The 18,325-nt window shown below is 42.9% G+C and overlaps 1 protein-coding gene across 8 annotated transcripts in view; it reads right to left on the bottom strand.

Annotated features, from left to right (window-relative positions):
- The window catches only part of sipa1l1 (signal-induced proliferation-associated 1 like 1), a 128,401-nt gene that overhangs the window by 88,747 nt on the left and 21,329 nt on the right, over positions 1–18,325 (bottom strand). The gene's annotated exons all lie outside the window — the stretch shown is intronic.

The following is an 18,325-nucleotide window of genomic DNA, read 5'->3' on the forward strand; positions in this document are numbered from 1 at the left end:
TGCTTCTACCTAGCTTGGATTCGTACGACGCCGGCAGGGCAATGCAACAATATTGCTTGTAGGAGACGACCACAAACCCCTCAACAAGCTTATGACCCAGAGGCAGAGGTCAGTTCAATGCCTGCCCACTTAGCACAAACTCACACAGTAGCAGCGGCTAATATCCAACACCAAGCTGTTAAGCGCTCCCAACAAATTCACAGCTGCACAGCTCTTGTTAAACATGTTAGGTAACATTAGCCGTGTGATGCTAACAGTTAGTCCAGTCACTGTGCATGTGTGGCGCTCACACTCCCACAGCAGTAGTGTCATGATAAAGAGAAAGTCAGTGACAGTGGGGAAAGGAGGCCCTAATTGAAGCAAAACACTAGATGCAGCTCTACAATGTCAGTTTACGGTCAATGATTGGCTAAAGAAGATCAGCTATCCGCCACAAAACAATTTCTAAATTAGCAACCCTAAGATACAGGTACCGATCCAGGGATATTTTCAAGGATCGGTATCGGCTAAAAAGCCTAAAAATACAATTCTACTGAACTTTACTCTATTGAATTTTACTGAATTGCCCTCCTCAAACACAAACACCTTAGTGGAAGCCTGGCTTTACAGTGCCAGCATTTTACTGCACCAGAAAGTTAAATTTATATCAGTTTAGATTAATTATTTGGTTGAAGAGCGACAGTTTCTGACACCCACGTTGGCAAAACACACTTTCTCTTTCTCATTAGCAAAAGCAGTCTATAAAACATTCAGGTAGCATCTTCTCAATTTTTGCCAGCAGCGCTGACCGTCACTTTCCTCTGTTAAAATGAAATGCATCACCGGCGGCAGGTCATAACAGTCGACTGAGTGGTTCCCACAACTCCAACAGAGTGATATATCTCCTCTCAAGATGGTCATGTCACGTCAACTTCAGGACTCATATTCTCCCTGTTAATCTTTCATTCATATAATATCAAACATTTAAGCTTGCAAATTTGAGACTTTTTAACCAGGCCCTTCATTATGTTGATCAAGAAGTTTGTGAGAAATAATTAGGGCTGAATTTAGCAGGCTAACTGATTAACTGAAGCTTGAAACTATTCACGAATTATCAAAATCATTGTCAACTAATTGTATGTGCATTTATTCAACAATAAACAGACTCATAATTTCAGCTCGACCAGGCACAGAGACCTGAAGCTGGCGCTCTGGACTGTCTGCTGCCTGAGTTAGATTCCTCATTACAATACAACAGGTGTTGTGCATACCAGAAAATCTTCTCACATTGCTCAAGACAGAACCTGAAATCACTGGAAAGCCAGAGTTTGGTTTTGGTTTCAGTGACACCTCCTGCTTTGGAGACTAGTTTTATGTGATACCATTATCTTAAAAGCTAAATCCCCCTGAGAACAATAACCTCTTTCACGACAGCGTCCTGATGAAAACTGAGACAGAGATAACAACAAGAGCCTTGGCTTTCTTTTTGAGAATGCAAAATCTAAGCTGGGTCCCACTGCAAAAAGTGTGTATGAGTTAATGACTGGTTGCATTTTATTCCATTTTAAATTGCAGAAATGGTTGAGGGGAATATGCGGCACATCCCTGCAAAGGATGGGTCACACTCTGTATCTTTAACAAGGTGACACAAAATCTTTCAGCTTGTTAAAATCAGCTTAAAAAGCCTCTGGGAAAACATATCAGTATGGATTTTAATGGAGTATCTCAAAATGGTAGTGGTAATCCAAGTTCAAGGACCATCACGCTAACAAGACTCTAAAACCATCATGCCTCTAATGATGCACAAGCTTTAATTTTCACAGTCTAATGAATATTATCCATTAGAGCAGAGACAGAAGGGATCTACATTTATGATGCTCATAGGCAGCTTGTGCTGACAGCAACAAAGCAGAGAATGCAAAGGAAAAATCGCAAATCGTGCTTCAAACCAGTCAATGACAGAGGTGTCCAGTGTATTCAGAGCTCAACAAGTCATCTGGCAGTTGTTTTTAAACACACATCCACCAGCACACACATTTCATTTTCTCTCTGTGGAGGTTGGCTGGATTTCCTGGAGCCGCCAACTCTGCAGACTCGATATAAGTTCCATCTGTGTGGTCCTGTGGATTCAATTGATTTGACTCATTACAACCAACTTTAACTTTCTGCTTCCCACCAGATATCGGCAATCCAGTAATTACCTTGTTAGCCCCGACTCATGGCACCACGGTTTGACAGATCTGACAAACACAATCTGTATGAACTTGACTTGATGTGATTTAAAGTTTAATTAAACCAGCTCTGCCCAAACAAATTTATACAGAGAGACAAAATGACTTCACTAAGTAGTATTAACAGGAACTGGCTTAACATATTAAAAAAACAAGGAACTGATTTGTGCAAGGTATTAGCGAAGCACTCAAGTCTCTTGTACGATTAACCTGAGAGATCTGATATCCAAGATGCCATGCAGCATGTTGTCTCATAACTGAGATTAGATCACACTTGAGGTTCAAACTTAGTAACAAGAATTTTATCACATATTTATTATCATTCTTAGAGGGCCTACACATGCCGCATCTTTTGTGCCCTCAAAGTCATTGTTTTCAATGTAGATGCATGGCAGGCCCGCCAGAGCAACACCGTCACGGCGCGCACGCCTTCCCTAACACTTATTTTTCAGGGTGCAACGGCTGCACTCTTGAGATAAACCGAGTTCAACATTTGGAATGCAGCAGCACGCACCACATGTCATGTGACAAGGAATAACCAATCACAGTCGACACAGATCTTTTCCTTCTTCCGTAAGTATAAGTCTATGGTACATACATAAAAGTCTGACCCACAGACGATACGCCTACACACGTAAAAACAGCATGTGGAAGAAAATCAGCTCTGCATTCAGGATTTCAGGTAAATAGGCTGTGATACAGTGCTTGTCAAGGTTGCTTAGCATCCTCAGATGCAGCAGAGGCAGCGCCTGACCTCACGTTTTCCAAGAGGTTAAAGATGCAGCATGTGTGTGATCTCTTAGGCTGCATTCACATGCAATGAGTCCTCCCATTAATTTAAATGTGAGTAGTGCATCTAGGCTGCTGCAGTGAGGAGGGGGGGATGCAGAAAAATAACACACAGCGGCATGGGGCAAAAAGTAGAAGCAATATAAACTTTTGGAGAAATGCAACATGATGTCACACTGGGCTGGCCAATAACGTAACCAGCGATCACGCCAAAAGACACCTGCAGACCACTGGAAAAAGAAATACAGTCTATTTCTATAGTTAAATATTATAGTGAGTAAAAAGAACAAAGACGAGCACTCGCTTTGTTTGTGTCTGTGAACACAACTTAGCGAAGACAATGGGGAGATTGGCTCACTGTAGCTGTTCTCCATCCATCCACAAATGGGCCATATTAGTGACACTCTCACACCGCTGTACAACCCTGCAGCTAATCGCCAAAATGCCTGATCTGGTGTGAATGTAGCCTTATTCAACACCTTGTAACAGTTGAGGGAATTGTGTAGCAGAGGTGTTAAGAGAGACAATTAAAAGCAGTATTCAAGGTGAGCACTATTATCAGCCAGAAAAAAAACTGCATTCCTTCTCTACAAAACTTCCGATCACAAGAAACCACAAACTTATTTTAATATTCCGATCCTCTACTCCAAACTTACTCAGATTTACTCTCCAAACTCATTTGTATCTTCCGAACCTAAACAGTCAGCTTCATCTCTTTATATGCCAAGCTATTAGTACAGACTGCTAACCTGGACCTTGGACCTCTCCATCGTCTGTTTCTGCATGCTGGCATTCAGCCTAATGAGGCTTGCTAATGGTCCACCCATGTCAATCTGGGGGAAACCATCTTCTCTATGCAAACTGGAACACATGTACACAGTTGCTCAGTACACACACACACACACACACACACACACACACACACACACACTTTCTACCACTATCCGCTTAGCAGATAAAAGGACACACATAGCTGAGGCATGAGTCAACTACAACAAACCTCTGTCATCCTATCATACTGTATCTCACCAGTCCATTCATCTTCCCCTGCTTGACCAATCTGCAGATGTTTAACTTGGGTTAGTTAAGCCTGCTTTAGTCATGTTACAGAAGATTTTTTTTAGGTTTTCTGGCTGAGTAATCTTGAGTCTAACAATGTTAGCAGCCAACAGTTTACACATCAATGACCCACATTTGTAGGAGATAATAGGAAAGCATGTAATGGAAGTGAGCATACACACTGGAATGAAACACTCAGTACAGTAACTAAGTGGACAACCTTTTGTTCCACCCCACCACTTATCCACTGGGATGCTGGTGATGACTACTGCCGCATGGCCTAACTTCGATTGGCTTCACAAGGCCACACGCTAACAGGAACTTGTCCATTAGTCATGCTCTGTTAATGTTACTAGTTAATGATTGTGAGCTCTGTTTCAACACATTTATAAAGTGTGGCCTCTGACTGTGGGTTCACATGACACACAGGAGTTAAATTTGACACCAAAGTACCCAGTTTTGCCAGCTTTTGTAAAAGTTGAGAAGAAAATTATATATGAAAATACTGCCTGTGACTGCCTGCTTGCTGTGCTAGCTGGATAACCTAAAAAAAAAAAAAAAATCAACATGAAATAATTTATTAAACATAACTGTAAGCAGTCATTTATTAGGAATGCGATGGAATCAGAGCTTCATATGAAACTGCATAATCCAATCAAGCTTGTCTGGGGAAGCACACGCAGCTGCAGCTACGACCGGTACTGTGACTGCTAGATAGGAGAGGGCAAAAGAGTTTCAGAGAGAGGGCAGACAGATGGCAGAGAAATGAAAGAGAGATGCAGGTTCTGGAGAGCAGGGAGAAAGGGAGAACGGAAGAAAAAGAGAAGGGCAAAACAGGTCAGAGCTGGTAAAGTCATCGTGTGGGCTGGCAGGAGAGTTCACGTCCAAGGCCAAAGCCACAAGCTCCTCCAGATGCTTTTACACCAGCCCTGGAGCTAGGGCAGCTTACTGTAACCTTGAAATTAAAAAAAAATATCACAGAAAAACAAGCTGATAGATCTTCACGTCTTTTGAAACGACAAAGTGTGGGGGCTCCGTGAGAAGTCAGTTGTGATTTTCAACATCAGCTTTTGTTTGTTAGGGATGATCAAACACATTCAGGCCTCTCAACTGCACACTACCTTGGATTTAGAGATCATGTCTGGTAAAGTCAAGCACCAAATGTCAAATTCAATCTGCAAAACATTCCATAAAATGTAAAGTTTACAAGACCAACAGCTGATTTCCCTCCATAATGCATTATTACTGCAGATCTGAAGCATGTTCCATCCATTAGCAATAAAACAAAATCCAATATGACCAGAGTAAATGCTGTGATTAGGAAGAATGTGTACTTTGGCAGGGTTGTTTTAGGAGACAGCTTGACAATACAAATCATGCTGTGGTATACTGGATTCAGACAGAGCATTAGCTCAAGTTGCAGGTCGTAAAAGAGACAACGTCCAGATGTCTGGCAGGATGCACAAGAACGCAGCAGAGGGTTTAAGGAGCTAGTTCTCTTCCCAGTCAGCTACTGATGGTCATGGTTCCTCTGGGCTGTGGGATCAAATCCTTATTGGGAACTGCACTGGACACATCAAAGAAACCACCTTTCATCCTTAATGTGTTTTTAAAGGATAAAGTTAGCATTGTTGAATATCTCTGTCAATGTCAACAAACCCTGGGAAAGACCAAAACCGACAGTGCAGTCGTCCGTATTGCAATACTTTACATCTTCTCTACCCTGTCTGCCGCACATAGTGTTGACCAGTTCACATATATCAAAAAATGGATAACAAATAGGGATTGGTATAAGTACTCGAGTATTTGGACGTTAGTATTAATTCAACTTAAAGAATATTCGCCACCCAACCTCCCACATGTGAACATGACTTTTAGATATCATTTTTACTGTTTAAAATAAGTAAAATCTTATTTCATTGTAAAGCTCCATGCAGTTTACTGCTTCACTCAGCGCTTCCTTGCCCCCTTGTCGCACCCTCTGTGTTTTTATCATGAGACTACTGCTGCAGGAGTGTGAGCTCCATGCAGTCTGTGTAGGGATAACTGTAAGCATCACCCGGTTAACGTTACTTAATGGTCATTACCAGGTTTAAAGACAGTTTTCGTTTCAATGTTGGTGTTAGTTTGCTGGGACCGTTAAACGGCTCGGCGATGGATGTTAACTGCTGCTGCTGTGTTAGCTCATGCTAACTGGGCAGACTCGGAAGTGATCGGGACGAGAGCATCTCCAGCTTTCGGAGACAGTCCATCAGTGCTGTGTGTAACTTATATAACCGACAACAATAGTAGCGAAAGGGAGTTTGCATTTTTTTTTTTCTAATGCTAACTTTGAATTTATAGTTTATTAGGTTAACTGAAGCATGGTTGTTCAACACATGAATTTTAACTTGCATTTTATTTTCTGTTGTTGGACAACTTACATTCCTATTCTCACATTAGATTTTTTTTTTGCTAGTCCTTCAATGCTGTGAAAAATTTAACATTTATATAGCTATATTTGGCAAAGGTTCAGTTATTGATCCAGAAATTGAGGGATTTTAACGTAAATTTCTTGTTTTTCTGTAATCTTGGACTTTAGGATCCTACTATATGATTGCTAGGCTGTCCTTAGGTATGTCATAATTTCACCATTACAGTTCAGTCAGAAACACTTCAGTCAAAGAAAACTCTATTTCCAGTTGCAGTATTATATTTGGTAGTATGGCTCTGTTCTGGGGCCTCTCTGCCTTTCCTTGGGCCTATGCAGAAAGTGTCTTTCACGTGTCTATGTGAAAAGCCTAAGGCGGAGAGAGCCCACCACTCTGCACTTCCACGTGCTAACAAGGACAGCCTGAGGCAAGGAGAGCAAACCTCACTGCCCTTCCATGCGCCTACAGGGGAAGCGTAACACAGGAAGAGCAGCAGCAAAAAAAAAACCCGGGAACAGAACAGAGCAGCATCAATAACAAACAGAAATGACACTGATAAGTCAGACACAGCATGAAAAGTAGGAGCTGGAGTGGAGACGGGTTGCAATGGAGCTTGCAGAGGAAGCAGCAGCAGGTAGGCTGAAGCAGTTCAAATGGGGCGCCCTAAATGAGATTCGTCAATTGGTTGCATAGAAAGGAATCATGTGATCTATCAGCTGACTCCCTTCCATCAATCAGCTGCTCCATCTGTTGATTGGGCTGTCTGAGATCAGCTTATGTAGCTGGGATGTGAGCTGAGCTTGACATCTTGACATCGTGTCCTGCCTGAACTAACGCTACGCTCAATTCTTCTCAAAACAATGATGTCAGGGGCTCTGAAGAGCAAGAGATGACATAAGAGACTAGAAATAACCTGTCTCACGATGACACACTTCTTCCTGTCTTGGTCTAATCATGCAGACTTATGAAAGGCTGTAGATCTTGTGATACAGAAAAGGGAGAATTAGTGATGTTTTGTATTCTTTCACAAAGAATTCCATTGATATAAATTAGCCTCAACCAAAATATGCTTCCAAAAAGCTGCCATTGTAACCCATTTCTTAAGACATAAATTTAAGTGTTGCCACGTGTGCTATTAGGTTCTCACTTCCTGTCTAGCTGAGAAGAAGCATTTAACCTACAAGAATAATTAGCACCTTTTAAGTACTTCTTATGTAACCCACTCTACCTGAGCCTGGGCTCTAATCCTCAGCTGGCAAGGCTTTACAAATGCCAAGACTGTGAAAAGAAAAACTGCACTGATATAAAATCAACACCTTTTTTTTTAATAGCCCATAAAAATACCAACCTCACGCCCAATGCTAAGAGAATGCCCCACATTACAGAATGAGTCAATAAAATGAGGGGTGCTATGTGATGCATAGAGGGAGTGAAGAAGGGCTCTCTGTAAAGCCCCATGAAGGTGTATGGGGAAGCTCAGAGAACTTGCAGAAACTCAAATTCTCTGTGGATTCCATTTCAAAGCCATTTCAAAGCCACCACAAGCCAGCATAAGCAGCTTTGTTCCTTTGCCACCTATCCTCACTTTCTGCCTATTCTAAACCTATCTTCATTGTTTTGGCCACAGCTCTCTATCAAGTCTCAGCTGCCTGCTTTTCACATTCCTTAGTCATGGGGACATAAGCTTCAGTTTTCCTCTCCCACACTCTTCAGCCCCTCGGAAAACAGGGATACAGGCTGGCCGAGCCGCTGTATCAAATCTATTTGTCGGTTAAACCTTCTTCAGAGTGGAGCCTGGATTAGGCCTGCTTTTAGCCGCTGCTGCTGCTATTCAGCGAAACCTGGCGTGTGCGTTTGCTTGCACTGACGGCCAGTGTGCTTTGATGGGCCAAGCTATTCGTGAAGCTCCTGACATGCCAGGAGGAGTTCACCCAACGGCCACAAAAGCCTCCAATTTACTATCATCATGGTTTTAGTCATGAGAAGTGTGTGCTTTTGACTGCGTATATGTGGGTCTGTGCAACTTTGTGTAATTTTCCACGAGTCAACACACTGAGGCTGCAGTCACATAACAAGAAAATGTGACCCAAATCTCATTTTCTTGCTTTCATGTGACACAAATCTGATTTTTTTCAGAGTAGTGTGGACACAGAAACTCAATTTTTTTTCCAATCAGATCAGGGCCACTTTCATATGTTATGTATCCTGATACAACAGTTCCTATGATATGCTACAAATTAGCGCCCCACAAACGACATGGCATACTTAATGTAAAGTTACGTACTTAAGCTAAAGTTACTATGGTTGGATTCAGAAAGGGAAACATGGTGACAAAGTACCTTTACATGAGTCTCCTGGGAGAAAGTCCAATGTTCTGTGACCCATCTACCACCCCAACCTAACATACGATATATACGAATGTGGCGCATTACTTTTCACAGGAGAGCATATGAACGGTGCAGCTTGTCATATGTTGTACAAAATCTGATAGGTATCCTATCACTGACCATGCGAAAGCTGTGAGAATAGTCATATCTGAATTCATGTGTGCTTTTCCCATAGATCCATGGTTTTTCGATCATATGTCGCTGTGCAGATGCAGATCATTCATCATACAGTGTGGGAGCGGTTCATCAAAACTACAGAAGGCTGCCGTAGCCATACTGCTGCTGCGCTAGGCTGCCCAAGTTGCCAGCCAATACAGCCTGACTGCAGCTGGCCCCTTACCTACATGCAGTAACAGCGTTGTCGTGAGGTGCTGACAGATATATTAGAACATAGCACTGGACAGTCTAACGTTCGGAAGAACTTTACCTCAGGGAAACCCTAAACATCACGGCCCAATCACTCTTGACTCCTCTCCTCCACCCACACTTAGCTCTCCACAGAACCACCAGCAATAACTGCTGGTGGACCCAAAGCCCATTTGTACAACAGCCCCTTATCCCAAAAACAAACACCCATTGCTCTGAAGGGCTATTTCTCAGAAAATACACTACACACTCTTCCAAACAGAAGCACATGGCTACTTATTATGTGGGATGACATCATCAGACCTTCCTACTATAGCGATCACTTGGAGATGAAGCTTGCACCGCTATGTCATTAATTTCGGCCCAAAACGGCTGTTTTACAAATGTGACATTTTCTGATGCCATTCCAACTGGCCCGTGTGTGACGTTATTGGTTGCATGTGAGGCCTCAGATATGGGTCACATTAAACATGAATGTGATGAACGGATCTAAGGAAATGATAAGAACTGAGCATTAAACCCTGTAATGTGAGCGTGGTCGAAGAGTCTATTCAGAGAATCAATGTTAATCACAAGGGTATTGAGGGGAGGGCGTTTGAGTGCCGTGGCGGCGATGTGGTCGATTTTTTAGCCAAGTATCACTACAATCAAGCCAAAAAGATGAGTAGAATTAAAGACAGAGAAGAAAGAAGAAAAGGAAGGAAAAGAAAGGAACAAGTCTGCGTGTGTCTGAAGAAGCCTGGGAATCATCTGTGTACAGAGGGGAATTGACAAAATGTGGCGAGGAAGAAAAGCATGACCAAAGTAGCAGTTCCTCTGCAACGACTGTAAATCACGCCACAGCTGAAGTCCACAAGGAGGAGGCAGGGAGAGAAGAGAGGAAGGTTAGGTGGAGAGAGGAATAAGAGAGAGTGTTATCCAGGAAAAACAGGCTAAATCAGAGGGAAAAAAGAGGGGTTGAAGCCCAAAGAGAGTGCTACAGATAGAAACACAAAAAGATAAAGTGAGACAGAGAAGAAAATGTTGAGGAGACAGAGGAGTGTAGAGTCCCAACTTGAGTTCACAAGTTCAGCTGGAAAAAACCTTTCCGCTCTCTCCACTTCCCCCTCGTCTGCACTTGACAGTGAGAACGGGAAAAGAAAAATATAAAAGATTCAGGTAGCCAAGGGTGTGTGTGTGAGTGTGTGGTCATGTGTACGTGTGTGTGTCTGTCTCCAAAGGCCACCTGCACCTCAGCCTCTGATACAGACCTTGGGCAGCATTAACATTTAATCCTTGTGGTCAAAACTGCACTTTAGAAAACTTAAAATGCCCAGCACCTCTGGCTCACCAAAACCTGGTGAAGTACAAGCATTCAGTTATCTCAAGTGTGTGTAGGTCTGTGTGGTGTCTATTGGAAACCAACAGTGTGGTTAAACCTTGATAATGAAAGCTATAAATCACCGCTACCACATCCCCGGCCTCGAAGCTCATAAAACTCCAGCCTTCAACAGCCCGACAACAATAATATGTCGTTTTCTTTTTTTTTTTAAGTTTCTTCTCTCGATCTTTTCTTCTTCTTTCTACCGTTCACACTATAAACAACAGCAGTGGCAGGGGTAGCCATGGCACAGCAAAGTCACCATTAAGACTCCTGCCTCTTGCTTCTCCCTACTATATTTCACCCGACACTAGGAGATGTAGTCCAAGGTGATTTTGACCACACGTCTTTCTAGTTGGTGATCTTTTTGACAACTACATATGCAGGCCTGCAATCTCCTGAGATGTAAAAGGTGCCAATTCTGAGAACAGGACTGAACAAATAAGCACATATATTCTGTTGGCATATGATGATACTACAGTTGATTTGGCCAGTATGAACAAAATTCATATTGGCCCTTTAGCCATGACAAAAAGGGCAAGACTTTGACATCTACTGCATATGTTGACCCCAGCAACATGTCACGTTACAGCAACCGGAAAGAGTTTTATTACAAACATGAGGTCAAGAAGGGTGCTGCCTTTAGTGCAGTGTGTCTGCCAGGGTGGAGGGTGGACAATCTGGGGGGTCAGAAGTATTGTAGCTGTGTATGACCATATCTCAATGTGTGAAAACATCTTCTATTAATTCAGTGTGTCAGTGTGTAAAAAATGTTTTGATCAAGTGAGTTCAAGTGTTTGAATGTGTAAAAAAATATCTCAACAGATTCAATTTTTGAAAACGAAAGGAGATCTGCTGCTGTGTGTGTCATTTTTGAATAAATGAAAAACATTTGTGAGTGCATAAAGAATATTTGCACCAACATTTCCTGTTACAAAAAAGGTTTGCAGGTACACACTGTGTTTGCAGTTAAAAATTAATGTGTTTGTGGGTAAACAAAAGTTCACACAGAGCTGTGGATCCCAGGTTTCAAACCTAAAAGTACAAATACTTGGGACACACTTTAGATGCTTCCACCTGAATAGCCAATGGGGGATGCTTAGATTAATGTAACATTTCACTATCCAATCCCAGAGCATGGTGGGCGAGTCTTTTTTGCTGAGAGTCTGTAGCAGCAACGGTAACAGTAGCCTGGATAACAGCACTATAGGGCATTAAGCACTGAATGCTTGAATGAGGTCAAACCAGGCTATAAAACTGAAAAGAATCTCTTATGCTATGAAATTGAAAATGCAAAACAAACAGACTTGTACACCAATCAGCTCGTTGCTAACAACATACAGCCAAAAGTTTCTGAGCAAAACTTTGGTTCCACATTCCATCCATTAGTCTACATCCTGTGTATTCCGCGTGTGGCTGCATGCACCAAACTGTGATCCCTGTACTGTGACAGTTTGGCACAAACACTAATGTTGTTTTGTGATCCAAGATGTATTTCCTAACAATCTGTCATTTAGTCCGCATACTTTGTTGTGTATTTTGTACAGTGGAACCAAATGCTTTGTTTATTTGTGTATACATAGTAACAGCTGAAGCTGTACGTAATTGATAGCCAGAACACTCATCTGCACAAACGGATCTAATTCTGTGTTTCTTCACAATATGATCTGATCTTTATCCTACCATTCTGAATCAAATGAATTATCATTAACTGCATTTGTCTGCAAGTGTGTTATTTTATAGGACGTAAAGTCAGGAGTCAATGATAGTCAGAGATGTGTGCCAGTTTACTAACCAGACACACATATGCCTGGCTCCTAAACCAGATGTAGGAAAAACTGTAGCTCTAACATCAAGGTAAACACAGGAGGGAGAGGGAGGCAACTGTAGGCTAATGCTTTTAATCCTGACATCTGAGGACACATGCCCCGTACTTACAGCAATTACCCCAGGGTTTGTTCTCACTCTTCTTTTTATTGTGCTAACAGTCTAAACAATCTCCAGACATGGTCCCAGGTAGCATCATTAACAGGCAGAACCAAAAACAATGTCTGATAAGTTCAGTGGGCGGACAGCTTAAGTTAACAGATCAACCTAACAGGGGAACGTGGTCAACTGTAAACAAAGACATAAACAAATATCCATGTCTTGACAAACACAAAGATAGCTCTTTGATTGGTGGTGTGGTTTTAGCTTTAAACCCATGATGTGCAGTGCAATACATTACTTATCTTGTTATGCACTTAATGTAAGGTGGTTTTTTGATGACAAATATTTAGTTTGGCAAATATTCACAGATTTTTTTAACATTCTTAACTGTACGTACAGGTCTAGCAACAGACGCTATCTGTATCTTGCTACAGCATACCGTGCGTGCACCATGAGACGAGACAGTGTTCCCAAACCACATTCCATTCATATTCCATTCAATCTTAGGGTGCTTTCACACCTGCCCTGTTTTGTTCGGTTAAATCGAACTCAAGTTCATTTGTCCCCTTAGTGTGGTTCGTTTGGGCAGGTGTGAACACAGTAATCACACTCAGGTGTGCACCAAAACAACCAGACTGTGACCTTCTTGAAGAGGTGGTCTCGGTCCGGTTACAAACAAACTCTGATGCGGTTCATTTGTGGTGAGAACGTGTTCAGGCCTGAATCCGAACCAACTGCAGTCACATGACACGTTGTTTGGGTTAAACATGAGCATGTTACAGTCCTGGAGGATTATTAATGTGCACCTCCTCCTGTACTGCCTTAATATGCACATTCAGCACATCCAATGCATCAAAACATTGTTTTCTAGTTGGAGCCGCGCCTCGTTTTCAAACTGTATGGTTTGACTAAAATGAACAATGACAGCAATATAGTCCACGATGAGCAGCGCTAAAATCAACCTGCGTAGTTGTCCCTCCATTGTGACATTAGAAAGTGTCACATTTATCTTGCAAGTGTACTCTTCTTCAACGTTTTGTTTACTTCCTGGATTTTTCCCACATGGAAGTTCTGACCAATCAAGAGCAGCTTTCTCATGCAGGCATTTGATCCGGTCCACTTGTAAATGCTGCCGTGAGAACACGAACCAACTCTAGACAATTATGCAACTTTGTGACAAAATTAGTCCCTGATTCGGACCAAAGCAAGACAACTCTAAGTCTGTAAGCACCCTTACTGACAGCGTGGGTTGGCTACTGTTCACATTTGAACTGATACTGGTGCCTGAAATTCAGTAACAGTACCTAACTAAACCTTTTTTGGTACTTTACTTCCTCTGTTATAACAAAATTTTGAACAAGCTGCAGGGGTGACATAATAGACTATAGTGTTAGATTTCTGTCTTAACGCTATATGTTTTCTGTTCCTGCTCAGGCACTACAGATGAAAATTAGCTAGTAGCTAACTCTGGTATAGCTGAGAGCTGTGCACTGTCCTTGTTAAATAAACAAATAAAACAAATAAATAAATAATAGACTAAAAAGTACCTCGCTCCACGGAGCTCTGTTGCTGGCCTTGGAGCTCTGTGACTGGCTTCCTGGTGTTCTCACCAAGATGCACTCCCAGGTACCAACATCTGGCACTGATTCATTTAACGTAAACTGGTGCTCAGTAGAACATATGTAAGAGTACCTGTGGCATTACAAGTATTGCATTTGATATCCAGCCCTAATGGCAGCCAGTTGAAAAGGCAATTAATCATTATTTTTGAATTAATCACTTCTAAGTAAAAATTGATGAGGCGGGATGTAACTATGCATAGATGCGTCTCTCAAAGCCACATGGTTGGAGACCACTGGGGTAGAAAATCTGCACTTGTATCGATAGGGCCTGAACCAGCTGAGAGGCAAATGGCTGTGAGGCAATCAGTCACACGATGAGGAGGCAGATTGACAAGTGCATGTTTAATAGCCGTGAGAAACAGTGTGCAGGGGTTCCTGGGTAATCGCTGTTATAAGGGATAGGAGGAGGAGGATAGGGCTACAGACAGCTAGCCCTGTGACACTTTGACTGATGTGAAGCTTTGCACCTCCTAAAGGGCCAAAACAGAGAAAAGGCCTTTGAATAAAAGGCCTACCACTAAGCTTTCTGTGCAGTGCCCTCAGCCCTGCAGCTCACGACCAAAGAAAGGGTCAAGCCGTTGCTTGACTACAGGCATCTGGGGTTTTTCCTAGCAAAACAAAACAATTAAGTCCGGGGGCTGGATCTTCTTGAGGTCCACCTTTCCCTCCCTCGAGTTCATCACTCTAAAACCTCTTCTGCTCGTATATTACTCTCTACCTTCTGCCTTTTCCCCTTGTGCAGATCAAATGTCTTCATTTTTCATTTTGTCCTCTCCACTTTCACCAGCCAAAACTTAACTTGTTGTCTTCCATCTGTCTTCCTTCCCCTGCATATCTCTACCCAGTCTTGTGGCTATCCAAGAATCTCTGTAATTTTTGTGGCCATCTCACTCTCACCCAATCTCATTTGAGGTCTGAAACAGAGTTGCAGGGTCTGCTTTGGATGCAGACATACAGTGGCAGAGGCTCCACCATGTTCCCATCAAATCCTGTCAAAGGGGCCAAAAATGGCAGAGGTCTGGAGAGGCTGGGCGGGGCGAAGCCAACATAAGATGAGTTCCTGTTGGGTGTTTTCGGGCAGCGCTTAACAAATCGTTGCTACATGGTATCATCCATCCATCAATCACTTGAGGCCTGTCTGTGTGGTCCCATTTTTTCTCTTCTATGTAGTGTACACTCAAAGAAAGACATTGTGTATAGTGTGCTACATCACAATTGGCTTAACAAAAATGTGATTATCTACTGGCAACTTTGAAAATGTTCACTTTTCCCCAATTACATTTTCATCAACACAACAAGCACACCAGAAATAGATACATCAACTCAAACTTTCCACTGAACATGCCCACCATAACATCAAACTGAATGAGCTGAACCTCATGCTTTTTAGTTTAGACATTTCCTTTGGCTATAACAAGATAAACTGCTATACACAAACAGAACACAGCCGACAGTCCTGCTGACATTTCTTTTAATGGCTGATGTCCCTTAATGACTGACGTGTACGCAGGAGTTTGAGTTTCAGCCTGTTTGTTAAAAACAAACTTCTAGTTCATGGTAAATGTGAGTTTGTCTGTGCGTCTAGCTGTTATGTCGTATCAGAGACACAGAGTTCGAGATAAAACACAGACGCCTCTTCCTTTAATTACAGAGGTCTGGGAGGGCAACATGACGAGCTTTTAATGATAGTGACTCTGATACAGGCTTTTTAAATAGAGCTTGCAGGGTGATAGGCCCCTTCCTGGAAGACACCTGCAGTGTATTATCCAGTCTTTATTCAAGGTTTATGCTACTTGCAGAGCCTGCCAAAAGAAACACACCAGTTGGCCGGGGAAATTAATGGTAAGCGAGTCTTTGCAGAGGTTGCTGTCCACAATCATAGAGTAACACATTGCCAATATGAGGGGAGAAGATAGTACTAACTAGTGTAAGCTGCCGCTTTTCTACAACATATGATGAAGGGATATTTCCTCTTGGTGCATTGCTCCACTGATGAGTGGCTGTAGGGATAAGAGAGCACTACAGAAGGGAGCTTTAGTCGTTAGAAAAAGAAAAGGAAAATAGCTTCTAATTACCGTTGTTAGAACCCTGCATTATCATTACACTCCAAGGTTTCTGACAACACAACAACTGCGCTGCCATGGCAACACAGTGCCGGAAGAGAGGATGTTGGCGCTGCCGTTTCATGATTTGCCCATTTCAATTTGCCTCTGATCCACGCTGACGACATGTGATCAGTCTGAGCAGTGTCAATCTGTTCATTGACCTGTACCCTAATGCCGAACCCACTGTGATGAGCGCAGGTGGACTCATCAGTCGGCTGGGCTGGCACCGCTTCACCCATGGGCTAAACAACACAGCACAGCTGGGTTCATCTGACATTATGTAACGCGGCAGCACCACCCCCGCAGGCCCTGTTCACACTACCCCTCTCCTCCTACTCTACCTCCCACTAGTGCACCATTGGCCATTTGCAGGCAGAGGTGCATTGTGAGACAAGAGTGCTCCAGCTCTGACACAACCTGTGGGGATATTTGTGGAGGATTCAGCTACGGAAAACTAAAAAAGATGACGCCCGTGCATGGAGATGCATCAGCTCACAGCGTACTGTGTTAATGTTTGTTTTCCCCCTACCTTTGTTGTTTTAATTAATTACACTGAAAATAAAAACATAAGGGATCCTGTGAGGGACATACACTCCCCTCAGCTGTAGTCTAACACAGTAACTGCTTTAAATTCCTAAAATGGGTGATTAAATTCCAGGGTTGTATCCATCATTGATCCCACCAGTGATTCTGCCTTTACTTCTTGGAAACAAATTTTGTTACTAAGCAATACTTGCCAAAAGTGGAATTGCACCCGTTGCCTGGCAACATTAGCTTATTGAATCTCATATCAGGAAGCAACGAGAACCCAGTGGTGCTTTGAGCTACAACCCTCTAGATACTCTTTTCATCTCGGGTACAGACTGTGATGTCCGACTACAATCATGCTATTCAAGTCATCTGATATCCCATTAAATCTCTACACCTGGCCTCTCGCAGCCATTGATATAATCCTACACAGCCACAAACCTGATACATATGAATTCATGAAGCAAAAGTATCCCCCTGACAGTTACTCGGGTCCATTGTTTATTTTCTAAAAGTCTGTTCTCGAACTCTCTGACTACAAAGTCGACGAAAAAGGCCATTTCTTTCAAACCAGTGTGTCAGTGATGAGACCATATAATAGAGGAGGCGAAGGAGACATGCTGAAGTGAGTCCCTTCATTTCAACCTCTCCTCAACCGTGGCCATTTTCCCCAAGTGCTTTATGAGATGCTAAAGGGCTTCAGGCAGTCTCTTCATTAAAAACAACCCTGTGGGCCCTTGTTGAAGACGCTTTACTTCCAAACTAGCCGGCTGTCATTAGAAAGAACCGCCAGGGCAGTCAACTCTCCTCCCATGCGTCAGTTGCCTCTTAATGAAAAACAGCAGCTCGCTTAAGCTCACACGTCTCACATCCATAAACCACTGATCGAGCTTTCCTCCTCACAGCTGGAGAGACCCAGCAGAGGCATTAGCTAAAAGTTGTCAGAACGCCACTGGAATGGATCAAAGCTCTGTGTGGTAAATCGCCTCCGATGACCATTTGAAGCACTCTAACGCCAGAGAGGGGCCCGCTCAATTTGAGTGACTGCGTAACAAGGCAGCAACAGTCTGTGTTCGTGGTGACAAGGAGAGAGAGATGCGGAGGAGACAGGTGTGAGAAAAGAAGAGCAGGGAGGCTTTCCAACAGACAAGGTCACCATCACTTGTTCCTTGAGTCAAGTGTCATTGCAGCAGGACTGAGGGGTGACAGCAGGTTACTGGGAGATTAGGGCTGGGTGGTATGACAAAATTTTCATATCAGGTTTTTGTTTTTAAAATCATATCGGTTTCATGGTATTTGACGGTATTTTGCTCGGATTCGGCCCACTTGACATGCTGCTGTGTTGTGCTATGGCCTGTTCAAGTGCTGGGATTGGTTATTTACGTGACAACGCCTGAACGCAACACAGGCTCCGCTCCATTAGTGCCGTGCTCGGTTATAACTGTTGATTTGGGTCGGGTTCGGTCAGGAAAATGCGGCCCAAGCCGTGCTCACCCGTGTGTGTATGCGCTCGTGTGTGTGTATGTGTGTGTGTGCACATCGGGGCGAACTCCGCCGTG

The sequence above is a fragment of the Epinephelus fuscoguttatus genome, linkage group LG11 (genome assembly GCF_011397635.1).
Source record: "Epinephelus fuscoguttatus linkage group LG11, E.fuscoguttatus.final_Chr_v1".
NCBI lineage: Eukaryota > Metazoa > Chordata > Actinopteri > Perciformes > Serranidae > Epinephelus > Epinephelus fuscoguttatus.